This window comes from Xyrauchen texanus, chromosome 8 (assembly GCF_025860055.1).
Source record: "Xyrauchen texanus isolate HMW12.3.18 chromosome 8, RBS_HiC_50CHRs, whole genome shotgun sequence".
In the NCBI taxonomy this organism is placed as follows: domain Eukaryota; kingdom Metazoa; phylum Chordata; class Actinopteri; order Cypriniformes; family Catostomidae; genus Xyrauchen; species Xyrauchen texanus.
This window is the reverse complement of record NC_068283.1, coordinates 857,455-872,003: the sequence shown is the minus strand read 5'-3', so window position 1 is coordinate 872,003 and position 14,549 is coordinate 857,455. Positions and strand designations below refer to the sequence as shown.

General features: G+C 35.3%; 1 long non-coding RNA gene across 1 annotated transcript; it reads right to left on the bottom strand.

Moving 5' to 3' along the window:
• Window positions 1–2,228: 2,228 nt before the first annotated feature.
• On the bottom strand, window positions 2,229–7,089 carry LOC127647476 (uncharacterized). The gene is made up of 3 exons (XR_007971068.1): window positions 7,021–7,089; window positions 2,444–2,555; window positions 2,229–2,354 (listed from the first exon to the last, which is right to left on the bottom strand). It is a non-coding gene; the product is annotated as an uncharacterized LOC127647476 (long non-coding RNA).
• Between the last annotated feature and the right edge of the window lie 7,460 nt (window positions 7,090–14,549).

Below are 14,549 nucleotides of genomic sequence, written 5' to 3'. Positions count from 1 at the left end.
GCGATTGTCAGCTGATATTTTTTTCCCTTAATTCTAAGAAGTCCATTACCTATAGCCTAATACTATTTACTTTGTATATAGTACTTTATTAGTAATTAGTACATGTGCTTTATTTACCCTTTTATTTTTATTTTCTTGGTTTGAAGTCCTGTTTGTTTTAATTTTCTCTTTATTGTATTGTATGCTTGTGTTAATTTTGTACATTGACATTTCTGTACCACATTATTCCATTAAATAAATTAGTCAATCCATCAATACATGCATACATACTGTACATCTAATGTGACGGTTTTACAATTAGGCCTCATGTTTGTGTGTTTTTATCTGATATCTTTATCTGGGTATGTCTTATTACTGGGGGTTGTTTCATAAAAGAAGCTTAGAAAAGCGGGGATTAAGCTCCAAAACCCGACTTGAATTAACCTAACAAATCAGTTGGGGCTTAAGGCGGTTTCATAAAAGGTAATTCAAGTTCACGCAATCTCACTAATTTGAACCAGGTTTATCTAGTCTAGATAATTGCGCGTGCACGCTATTCTTAAGAAGCCCTGATGGTGGAGCATAGATTCATCAATTTAACATGGCAACTAAAGGGAAAGAGAGAGCAGCGATGTTCACGGCAACTGAGCAGCAATTACTTCTCGAATCTTACGAAGAATTTAAACACATCATTACAAAAAAAGGAAATACCGCAGCAATTAATAAAACGAGAGAAAAAGGCTGGCAGGAAATTGCTGATCGTCTCAATGCGTAAGTAGCAATTAATGTAGGCCTACATTACTATATTTTATTAAAGTTAAATTAAATGTTTGTCACAATACATTGAAGTGTGTGTGTGTAACTTTTACAGCAGCAAATTAAGTGAAGAAAAAAGAACATGGCAGCAGGTGAAAATAAAATATAAAAATATTGTTCAGAATGGTAAGTATTAATTATAAAGTATAAATCTATGTAAGTACTTAAGCATAACCAGCTTGATGTTACAACTGTCCAGTCTCATGATGTTTAATAATTGCAGCTGCCAAAAGAAGAGTGAGGTTGCTGGCACTGGGGGAGGGCCACCAACAGCCAACTTTACTCCTGCAGAGGAGCTGGCATTAGACCTGAATAAAGGGAGGCCTGTCATTGAGGGAATAGAGGGGGGAACAGCATCTGGATCCATTCCATCCAGTATAAGAGATCACTACTTAAAAGGTATTTTGTTTATTTTATTTATTTTTATTCTTGCATTCCTAACTAAATCTTTTTGTTTTATAGTGATGTCAAATTCGGTGTGCTTTCTGGATCCACCAGACATCATGCTGAACCCTGTGAGTATGACAGTATGAGTTTAAAGCACTGATTTGTCAAGTGGTGATTTATTAAACCAAGTTTAATTAATGGTTTTAGGTTGAAGGCCCATCTACAGTTGAGGAGGATGAGGAGACTGTGTCAGTATGTTCAAGGAGGCCTGAGGTAGGCACAGATTTGCACATTATATATTTAAAAGCCTACCTGTGAGGTGCTAAATTGTGTGTATTTCCATTATTGGCAACAGGATGCTGACACCCTTCTAGAGCCCTCTCAGTCTGGGACCACACGTGACCAAGTGAGTATTAAAAAATTACAAAAAAAGTGCCAAGAGCACTAGATCAAATTGAAAAAAAACTTACATTTCTGTTCCTACAAAACCCAGAACATAAAGGGAGTTTACAAAAGGTATCTCCTGAAACAAATGGAGGCCATAGATACTGACATCCAATACAAAAAACTCAAGATGAGAAAGTTGGAGCTGGAAATCCAACAGCTTGAGAAAAATGCAAGTAAAACTGCCATATTTAAAACAATGACACATGACCTTTTTGTTTTTTGACCACATTTAATTGTATGTTTTCACCCCCAACAGCCAGCTTCAACCTAAATAAAATAAAAAATTAAATATGACTTGTGTGTCTGGTAAATTAAGGGAAAGTGAAAACTTTTAACATGGTTTGGACAGTATTAACCAAAATAATTATTGGCATAACTGTCTCTTATAACCCTGCCTATTTCATTGTCATCAAAAATGCCTTCAATGTCCCAGTCTTGCACTACAACCATCCTTGGTTGCCTCTCTCTCCTCAGACAGGCAATGTTATGTAGCACAACACATGCAACTACAATGTCACATGCCCTTTGTGGAATCACTCTGAGGTAATTCAGGCACTGGAACCTTGACTTGATGAGCCCAAATGCCATCTCTATATGAGCTCTTGTGCGTGCATGGGCAATATTGTAGTTGTGCTGTGCCTCAGTCTGCGTCTCCTGATAGGGAGTCAAGAGATAAGGCAGGCATGCATATCCCTTGTCTCCCAGCAAAACTCCTGAGAATTGACCTGAATCAAAAAAAAATAATAAAATTTTGTGAATTTGGTGAAGGTATTTTAAAGCTGTAGTTTTTGCTATGTGTAAGTGACTAACATACCTTGTGCCAGTTGGTGGGAAAGAGAAGAGGCCCGAAAGATTCTGGAATCATGCACTGAGCCAGGCCATTTTGCCTCTACATTTGTGATGATGCAATCTGCATCACAAATCATCTAAATAATTCAAAATGTAGGTCACTACATTGGACTTGCATAGATATATATATATATATATATATAGATATATATATATATATATATATATATATATATATATAGATATATATATAGATATATATATATGTGGGTCAAAGACGGACGTCACCATTTTGGTGTCCGCATCAAATAAACTGTACAAAAGTGATTTTACATACAAAAAAAAAACATATTAAATGCAAGTAAAGTGTCTACTCTCATGTTTCAAATAACTTTTGTGAAAATGCAATGACAAAATATGAGCTAAATAATGCTCCAAAGTGTAAAATTGTCATTCAGCGTAATGGTCCGGACTATGATTTTACTAATAAATTTTTAAATAAAAGTATAAAATACCATGTTAAAAAAAATATTTGCTTCCTTGGCATGTTCACATAAGTGTTGACTGTATTATAGTAAAAGGACTGTGTGTTATTTTTTTAGTTAAGTATTGAAATAACTAGGGGACTTTTGTCCCGAATATGCAGTTTGTCAGAGGTCATTCAGTGTAACAGGATCAGGAAGCCATTTTGAAATTAAACAAACAACCAATAGTCATCAAGCAGTCTGGGACATCATCAAAGCCCCCCCCTGAAGACCGTGTGCTGCTGCAGCAAGGTAAGTTTATTGCTCTTAAATATTTGAAAATGTCACCTTTTCATAGTGTGGTAATTTGAGTTACAAAAACGCATGTCATTCAGTGAAATGCCAAAAAACACTTTTATTGTTAGTTTTTTTGAAAAATAAGTAGATGTTGTGAATAATTATGATTAACCGTTCTGGTCAAGTTCACTGTTTGATATAGCTGGCTAGTTGTTAGCCTGCAATATTGGCTTAAGTAGAAGTTTCGTCATTCAGGGTAATGTTTTGTCATTCGGTGTAATGCAAATTGTCTGTTACACCACAGTGTCATCCATTACACTGAATGACAGTGTCACTGTTTGGATAACATTTTTAGCATTTTATTTATATTTCAGATAAATGAGGGATATTTAGCACTAAAAAAAATATATTAAAGTTTATAAATTGTAATGTTTTAACCTATACCACAAGTTCAAGAGAGGCCACTGAGCGGATTCTCCGCCCATAATACCAATTTAATTTACAATTTAATAGTAATTTATGTTGCCAACAGAAAGTATTTTTAATGAATAACACGGTTTATATCTGTCAGTAATTGTGTCAAAAATTGCATGGAATCTGTATTTCAGCTACCAGAGAAGAAAGCAAGCTGTCTTGGCTGCAAATCCTGATCACCCATCAATCAGGAATTTATCAGATGCTGCAGCTGAGAAGAGGCGAAAGCAATGGCAGAAAAATCAAAGAAAACACAGGGCAGAAGCAAAATGTATAAGGGCAGTTCTGGATCTTACACCAGATTCCTTTGAAGAGCCTCCTGAGGAAAATATTGAAAGACCCTTTCCTGCAGAACCCACTCAACAGCCTCAGTCTCTGCCAGAACCACCACTGGCGTTTTCCACCCCAAAAGAGAATAAAGAAAAGCTGTCTAACAGGTGCAAAATACTGAAAAAGCAAAATTTGAAATTGAGGAAACAGCTCTTCCAATTGAAGAAACAACTAGCCCAAGCTCAAAAAAATAAAGAAAAGTTAAGGAAGGAGTTACAAAGGTCTAAGACACAAAGCAGGGCAAAAATGGCCAGTAAGAGGAAAGGGTATTTGAAGGAAAAGTCAGCACGACGAGAAAAGGTCCATTCTTTTCTCAGCAGAGATGAGAACAGCCGACAGCTGTCTGGTAAGAAAGATACTGTAACGAAAAACAAAACTAAACTTCAGAGACGCATTCTCGCCAAGACACTGAAAGAACTCCATGGAGAGTATAACTCAGAGGTGGCCAGAGAGGACTCCTTATCCTACAGACAGTTCTTACGGTTAAGGCCATTTCATATCACTGAGCCAAAAGCAAATGATCGGAACACATGTGCTTGTATAGATCATGAGAACGTTAAACTTCTGGTCGAAAAACTCAAGCAAAAGGGGTTGCTTAAAACTTCAAGCACTTCTGAACTAATAGCAGCCATCGTCTGTGACCCCCGCCAAAGAAACTGCATGTACCGTGTATGTGCCAAGTGCTGCTATAATGAGATTGAGGCTGATGTGCCTGAAGAACCTGTAAAGATTATGTGGCAACAGTGGGAAAGACAGAAGACTGTAGAAGGGGATAAGCCATTCACCAACATTGTGAAGAAGACAAACAATGGGACCTGGGATGATCTTCTGAAAGTCTTTAATAGTAAGCTTGACTCTCTAGTAAGACACCAGTATAATTGGCTCCACCAGGCAGAACAGTGTAGAAGTCTAAAAGAGACCCTGTCTGAGGAAGAGGCTGTACTCCACATGGACTTTTCAGAAAACTATGCCTGCAAATTGGCCACTGAAGTGCAGGCATTTCATTTTGGTGGCAACCGAAGACAGGCTACCATTCACACAAGTGTAGCATACACATCTAAGAGTCACCAGTCCTACGTTACAATTTCAAATTCTTTGCATCATGATGGGCGTGCTATCTGGGCTCACCTCAAACCAGTACTGGAGAATTTGAGGGAAGAAAATCCTTCAATCACCACACTACACTGCATGAGTGATGGCCCAGTAACCCAGTACAGAAATCGCAAGAATTTTTACCTGATGAGCACAGTTCCTTTTCTCTTTGGTTTCAAAAAAGCGACATGGAACTTCTCAGAGAAAAGTCATGGCAAAGGGGCACCAGATGGAGTGGGTGGTGCTGCCAAGAGATGTGCTGATGACTTTGTACGATTGGGACGAGACATACAGGACCCAAAAGATCTCTTCAATGTCCTTCAAGACACAGCATCAAGCATCAAATACTTTTTGGATTGATGAGACTGAGGTAAACCGATATGACGAAGCTGTTCCAAATGAGTTGCCACTTGTGAAGGGCACTTTAAAAATCCATCAAATTGTAGCAGACAAGCCTGGGAAGATCCAGCATCGGGAGTTATCCTGTTTCTGCTCCAGAATCAATGCTACTTGTGAATGTGGACCATCAGTACAGATCGACTTCCAAACCCTCCAAGAGGACAGTGGAACAAATACAGAAGCCTCTGTGACATTGGAACCTGATGATGAATAAGTCTGGCAAATTTGTGGTGGTCCTCTATGATGGCAAGCCCTTTGTTGGGCAGGTTTTGAGGGCTGAAGGTGATGAATTAGAGGTTAACTGCATGCATCAAAGTGGAGCTGGAAAGAATGCATTTGTGTGGCCTGAGACACCAGACAAACTATTTTACTTCACATCTGATGTGAAGGCAATAGTGTCTGAACCTGAGCCATTAACCCTGAGGAAGTCCAATCTCACTACAGCAGACTGGGAGAAATTTATTGAGTAGACAGGTGTCTCTCTCTCTCTCTCTCTCTCTCTCTCTCTCTCATTAATGAAATCATTAAGGGGTGTGGGTGTGTTTGTTTGTTCTTCAAGTTCCAAGTTCTCAATGAAATGAGGGATATTGATTATATTACCACCAGTTTGTTTCAAAATTGTTAAGGTGTGTGTGTGTGTGTGTGTGTGTGTTTGTCCTTCATGTTCCAAGTTCTCAATGAATTAAGAGATATACAGTATTACTACCAATATAATTGTTAATTTTTAGAGTTGTAATAACTTGTAATTTCATACAACTTGTAAGTTAATTTTTACGAATATGATATGCATTGTGGAATAAAAAGTTTATTCGTTTCAGCATCTGCTTCTGTGATTTGCTCAGGAATTTAATGATACAGAATAATATTTTAAAACATTGCAATAATAGAAACAATGACAATATTTTCTAAATTTTTTTCAAAATGTCATTCAGCGTAACAAACCATGGTCATTCGGTGTAACAGATATATTTATGTAAAAATGAAACAATATACTTATTCTGAGCTGTAATTATTAAAATATGTAAAATAATATGTGCCCCTACTAAATTTTATTCGATTTTAATTGATTTTCACTTCCTTACAAAAACTTATGGCTGACAAATGGGTAAAACCTAATGGTTTAAAGGATATTGGTGAAGTATCAAGGTTTGAAATGACAAATAATTAGTATTTGGGGGCTGCACTGTGATCTTTAAATAGAGTCCTGTAATATGTCATCAAATGATAGTTTTTCTAAAAATGTCTGATAAGATTTTTTTGCATAAAAATATTGTTACACTGAATGACATTTTACTGGGTGTCTTCAGTAAAATCACAGTAAAATGTATGGTAGTAATTATTTTTTGCTCAGAAAAATATAAAGTTTTTCTTTTATTTTTTTGATGCTTGAAACCCCCTTTTCGTCTTTGACCCATATATATATATATATATATATATATATATAATAGAATTGTTAATGCATTTGCAATGAATAGAACACTGGTGCCCAGCTTATTGTAAAGAACAATCGCTTCTAGCCTACAATATAATCTCAGTGGGACTGTACCTGTACATTGATGCTGTGTAATGATTTCCTATTAACGAAGTCTGCTTCATGCGGACCAGACGGGCGCTTTATGCGCATGTGGGTGCAGTCCAGAGCTCCGATAACATTTGGGAAAGCTACAAAAGTTAAGTGTTTGTCTGTCAATTGCCTGTCTTACATTAACAGACAATAAATATTTCCATTTTCTATATGTTAGGAATTCCTTGTCTTGTTTCACTGTTGCCCTCTGTCTGCCATTTTTGTCACCATTGCATTCCATAGTTTTCACTTTTGTCCCTTGTTTAGCTCCACTGACCGTGGCTGACGAGGGCTCTGGCTCTGGCTCGCTGACCGTAGCTGATGAGCATACAGATGCTGCACTAAATTTACATTGTTATCCCTAATTATGGGTTAAACATTTCAGAGTGGGATATGGCACAGCTGATTAACCTAATGATGTGTATCCTACTTAAGGGATAGTTTACCCAAAGAAAAAAAAAATATTTGGGTGAACTATCCCTTTTTTACATGAAAAATATTCTATATAAATATATTACACAATTGTTGGTCACCTTAATGTAAGTTTGAATTTCATGTTTAATGATTAGGAAAAGTGTGTACAGCAAATTATTATTCAAAAAATAATATGAAACAAAAAACACATTCTAAATTAAGAAATTAGCATGCATGTGTGGGTTTTGTTTACTGCACTCCAGGAATAAGACATACCCAGATAAAGATATCAGATAAAAACACACAAACATGAGGCCTAATTGTAAAACCGTCACATTAGATGTACAGTATGTATGCATGTATTGATGGATTGACTAATTTATTTAATGGAATAATGTGGTACAGAAATGTCAATGTACAAAATTAACACAAGCATACAATACAATAAAGAGAAAATTAAAACAAACAGGACTTCAAACCAAGAAAATAAAAATAAAAGGGTAAATAAAGCACATGTACTAATTACTAATAAAGTACTATATACAAAGTAAATAGTATTAGGCTATAGGTAATGGACTACTTAGAATTAAGGGAAAAAAAATATCAGCTGACAATCGCAGCCAATGAGCATTAAGTTGTGTCGTCAGCAAGTCGTTTCCCATCATGCTTTTGATCAGCGCAGTCGGTGGAGAGCAACTGCGCGCGACTGCAGAATCCGACACGTGCGCCTTGCGCTCGCGAGAGTTTTTTGACATACGTCAGCATGACATCAGAGCAAGGCGGACCGCTCTCGGACACATTTCTAACCGGGGGGCCAAGATGGCGTTCATCTATGCAGACACGTTTTGAGCGTGTCGTCAGGCAACTAAGAGATTAACATGAAACTACTTCTGAAAACTCCGATAAATTTGATTGATTATTAGTTTAGTTGTTCTTCTTCTATTGTGTGGTTTGTCAGGTCCATATGGGTAAGAAAAGAAGCAGAGATAAGATTCAGGTTAATACAGACATGGCGACTGACAAATGCAAAGATGTCGACGAGATGGACTCAGAAGAAGAATCTGCGACATCTTTTCCATGCACTTCCATGAAAAAAGGGGAAATTAAAGATGAACATTGATGAGAAAATTGATTCACTCATTAATGCTGTCGCTGAACTTACATCGAAGTGTGACGGAACATTCCAGAGAGTTGAGTCCATGGAGAAGGTATTGGAAAGTACAGCTTCTTCTATTACCTCTCTTTCTTCCACCGTAAGTGATTTGTTACGTGAGAGCATGTCCCACAAAGAGAAGATTCTGAAACTCGAAAAAAATGTTGCTACGTTGCAGCAAAAAAATAAGCAACTGAAGGAGATGTGTATGGGGATGCAGAACTACAAAAGAAGATGGGATCTCAGGATTTACGGGTTAAAGGAAAGTAATCCGGACAAGGAGAGTAACACACGAGATATTGTTATCAAGATCCTCTCCAAAGTGTCTCCAAAGATTACACACAAACTTCCAGATGTCGTGGATTTGGTTCATAGACTGGGACAGGGAAGAGATGATGGTCGCCACAGAGTGATAATTATTCAGTTTGCCATGCGTCTTTATCGAGATACAGTGTGGAGAGATGCCAAAAACAACCACTATCTGAAGGAAAATGGGCTACAAATCAAAGAAGATCTGTCTTCGGAAGAACGAGCCGCAAGAAAAAAAGCATGGCCACTGGTGAAACGTGCGAGAGAAGAGGGTAAGAAGGCTGGCTTTCGAGGAGGATTTGCCTACAATGAAGGGGTGCGCATCAGTGTTCCTGACATTACCTGAGCGGATGGTTCCCGTCAGCAGTTATGAATACATATCGGGGTCAACGCAAGTGTTGTGATTGATGTAATGTTTCATGCTTTCTCAGTTTTCACTTTCTCCAAAGGTACTGTTCTATACTAGTTAATTAGTAAATTTTTGTAATGGCTGACTACAAATTTGGTAAGTTCAAATTAATTTCTTTAAATGTTCGAGGCATTCGTGACGCTGTTAAAAGAAAAGCTATATTTCTTTTTGGAAGACATACAGAAGCTCAAATACTTTTTTTCAAGAGACTCATTCTTGTGACTCTGATTCGAATTTTTGGAAAACCCAATGGGGAGATTATGCAACTTTTAGTCATGGATCCAATCACTCAGCAGGTGTCGCAATTTTCTTTAACAAATTCAAAGGCAATGTTTTGGAGTCTTTTCGTTCAGATAATGGAAGATGGATTATACTGACTGTTAAACTGGACAATTCCACTTTAATAATTTGCAATGTCTATGGATTTAATACTCGAGTACACAATTTAGAAATGTTTAAGAAGATTTGTGATACAATAATAGGTTTAAAGAAGAAGTATAAGGATGGATATGTAATTATTGGTGGTGATTTCAACGATGCTCCAGACGATTCTGTTGACCGCTTTCCACCCAAACATAGTTCACGAATTTCAGATTTATTTGATTTTATAACTGACACATTACAAGTTTCTGATGTGTGGAGATATTTGAATCCAAATTGTTGTGATTATACTTGGAATAATAGCTCTTTTTCTTTAAAATCAAGAATAGATTACTGGTTGATTTCTTATGATTTAATCAACTATGTTACAGAAACAAAAATTACTTATGCCCCTCTATCAGATCACAAATTGATATCAATCTGTTTTGATGGGTGTAAGAGTAGTACTATTCGTGGATACTGGAAATTTAACAACAGTCTACTTTCTGACAATTGTTTTGTGGAACAAGTTAAATTGATAGCTAATATTTTTGAAAATAATAATTTAAATTTTGTTCAAAAGTGGGAGTTATTTAAGTTTAAAGTCAGGGTAATTACTATGAGAAGAGGTAAAGAATTAAAGAAAAACAAACTTAAGAAAATTACAGAAATAACAGAACAACTTAATACTTTAATTAAACAAAATACTCTATCCAAAGATGACAAGTCTAAATTATATCTTCTTAATTTAGAAATAGATAATCTATATATAGAATTAGCTAAGGGTGCTTATGTGAGATCAAGAGCTAAATGGTTTGAGGAAGGGGAAAGAAATACTAGTTATTTCTTTTCTCTTGAAAAAAGAAATTATACAAGAAACTCTATCTCATCTTTGACTATAAATGAAAGAATCTCTAATAATCCTTCAGATATAGCATCTTTTGTGTATTCCTTTTATGAAAAACTTTATACTTCCCATTCTGACAATGAAAAAATAAGCACTTATATACAATCAATTAAACATTTTGTTCCAATAGTTTCTAATGATTATAGTGAATATTGTGAAGATGATATTTCCAAAGCTGAGATCTCTAAAGCTCTTTTTTCAATGAAGAAAGGAAAATCCCTGGGTCAGATGGGTTAACTGTCGAATTTTATTGTGCCTTTTGGGATCTGATAGAAAACCCTTTATTTAGCATGTATAAAGAATGTTTAGAACAGAAAGAAATGAGCACAACAATGAAACAAGGTATTATCAGTTTAATTCCAAAACCAGACAAAGACCTCTTGATTATTGACAATTGGAGACCAATAACTTTATTAAATATTGATTACAAAATTTTAGCCTTAGTTTATGCTACTAGATTAAAGAGTGGTTTAAATAAAATAATTGGAGAATCTCAAACTGGTTTTATGGCAAAGCGTCATATTAGCTCAAATATTAGACTTATATTAGACCTGTTAGATTATAACCAATTTGTTAATTCAGATGCACTCATTTTATTCCTTGACTTTTACAAGGCGTTTGACACAATTGATCACCAATTTTTATTACAGACTTTACATGCATTTGGTTTTGGAAATGAATTCATTCAGACTGTTAAAATGTTTTACAAAGACATTAATAGTTCCGTTATATTACAGAACAATACTTCTAGAAGATTTTCTATCAACAGAGGAGTGAGGCAGGGTTGCCCAATTTCTCCATTTTTGTTTTTAATTGTTGTGGAACTATTAGCGATTAGTATAATTAAAAATCCAAATTTACATGGTATAACATTATTTAATAGAGAAATAAAAATATCACAATTAGCTGATGATACAACTTTATTTCTAAAAGATAAGACTCAAATTAAGAATGCAATTGAATTAGTTCAAACTTTTTCGGATGCCTTGGGTCTCCAGTTAAATATTACAAAGTGTGAAATTCTCCCAGTGCATGATTCTTCTGAACATTCAATGTTTAACATTCCAGTGAAAGAATATGTTAAATATTTAGGAATTTATATATCTAAAAATCTGACAATTAGACAGCATCTCAATTTTAATAACAAGATTAAAAAACAAAAATGATTTTTGACAATTGGTTAAGAAGGGATTTATCTATTTTAGGCAGAATCTTATTAACAAAGGTAGAAGGTTTATCCAGATTCATTTTTCCTGGGCTGTCTTTATTTGTTCAAGATTCTACTGGTAAAGAAATTAATAGATTATTAGTTGATTTTTGCTGGAAAAATAAGCACCACCATCTTAAAAAAACTTTATTAGCTGAAAAGAAATCTGAAGGAGGTTTTGAAATGCTGGATTATGTAGACATGAACAATACTTTTAAGATTAATTGGATCAAAAGGTGTGTTATTGATACTGATTCAATCTGGTCTTTTATTCCACATAATATTTTTAAAAGGGTCGGTGGTCTTAAATTTCTTTTAACTTGCAATTTTGTACCGTCTAGATTACCTATTAAACTGTCTAAATTCCATGAGCAAGCACTCTTGGCCTGGAAATTGTGCTTTGTGCATAATTTTTCTCCTCACAGAATGAAAATATGGAACAACGAATTGATTACAGTTAAAGGCAAGAGTTTATTTTTTGAGAAATGGTTGGATCACGGGTTAATGTATTTAAGTGATTTATTTGATTCATCTTTAAAAATTCACTCTTATGATTCTTTCCTGTCCAAATTCAGTTTTCCTATAAAATTTAAAGAATTTTCTGTAGTAATTAAAGCTATTCCCTCTGGGCTTATTAATTTAATGTGCAGCCACTTGACTTATAAAGTTGAAAATAAAGATTACGATCTCCTTATAAATGGTAAATATATTTTTGATAAAAAATGTACTAACAAAGATATAAGACAAATATTTAATGAACAAAAGAGAGTTACTCCAAGAGGGAAATTTTACTGGAATTCCATTTTAAGAGATGTTAATTGGAGGAAAGCATGGCTGCTCCCTTGCAAATTTTGGATTTCTAACAAAGAGAAATTCACCTGAAGATCTTACACAAAATATATCCAACTAATATGTGGCTTTCTAATTTTATGGATATTGGGAAAGAATGTTCCTTTTGTAACAACTGTGAGGAGTCTTTAAACCATCTGTTTGTTGATTGCGAGAGTGTAAAGTCATTTTGGAAAGATTGTTTTTTTACTTATTCAGTTAAAATTAATCTAACGATAACTCTGAATGTGAAGGAAATTATTTGTTACTTTGAGAATGATGATAAAAATATTAACAATTTTGTAAATTTTATCATCCTGAATGGCAAATTTTTCATTCATAAATGTAGATTGTCAAAATCTCCCCCTTTATACAAGGTTTTCTCCAGGGCCGGTTGTAGACATTTGGAGGCCCTAGGCAAATGTATGTTGGAGGCCCCCCCGCCATGCCCTCCTCCCCTCCACCTTTCAGAATTCACGAGTTCACACTTACATCAAATTAAATAGAGTAAAGATTATGCGTATTTGGCATGCTGTCCAGGGGAGGGCTCCAGGCTCTGAATTTTGGCCAGATTTACACAGTATTACATTGGATTGCATTGTATTTTGGATTGTGTTGTTTACATCAAATAAGAGATTATTAAAAATCAAAGTGAGGAGATGGGGGCGGTGGAGGGATGCTGATAAACTGTCATTGAACAGAGGTAAGTCTGCAGTATATATACCTCTTATCTCGTTGATTATCTGAATGTGCTCCTCCCGAACTTTGTTAATGAAACATCATTTAATAAAAAAGACTTGAAAACAAATATGATTCCTAACCATTTTATTTATACAAAACCTGTTATCAGTATTTTTATATTTTTACTTAAATGTGCATATTAATGTAACTTTAATTAACGTAAACAAAAAAAAAATAATCTGAAGTCATCTTTTTTTTTTTTAGCAGTCAGGAAGTTTTTTGCAGTAATTTGTTCAGTAATTTATTTATGGTAACACACTAACCCACTATTTGGGATAATGAACAGTTTTGTTTTTGATAGACTAAATATAGTCATATTAGGTATGTATTGTAGAGAAATACCTTGATACACAAATCAGCTGCTAGTGGAAGTGAAAAGACAAGTTCATTTCGTCAGCTGTAATTGTGTGCTTATTCATATGCTTAAGATTGCATACTTATTTTCAATAAATATTGCAACAGTATTTATGATTGGAAAACGAAAAAAATGAAGTCTATTATGGTCTATAGTCTATTATGATAGACTAGAGCAGTTAATGTAGGCTAAACATCTGCGTTTTAGACGATATACAGACTGTTTTAAAACATAATAAACAATGCTTTAGTATAGTGCGTTTGCTCTTTGACTGACAAACTTGACTTTTTCTGTAGTATTTTGCGAGTCAGCTCCTGACTAGGGCTGGAAATCGATTGTAGCTATACACGCTCGGATTCAAAGTGTCAGAAGCGAATTCAGTCCATCAACGGCGCTCGCGCTCTTTTGAACTGGAAATAACCATAAAATGATCTATCTCAAAATGACGCTGATCGTTAGAATCAGTTTATTTTTTACAATACATTACAATCACTCAAAAATAGATGATACCTGAATCACGAGCTGCACTTTCTTTGCGTGCCTGCTTAGCCTTACGCTTAGCAGCCCCTGAAGGATGAGTTCACTTCGGCGCCATCAGATAAATGTGCAGAAAAGTTGGATTTTATTCATCTACAATCTCTTCATTCATAAATTCAGAGGTTGGGAGTGACTCGCATGTAAACGGTGATATTAATTGGTTTAACTACAGGTGAATGACAGTTGTTATATCCAATGGACAAACAGCATAGTATTTTGCTGCTCTTGATTGGTGGATAAGCATGTGTATATTTTGGAGGCCCCGCCTCCAAGGCCGAGGCCCTAGGCAAC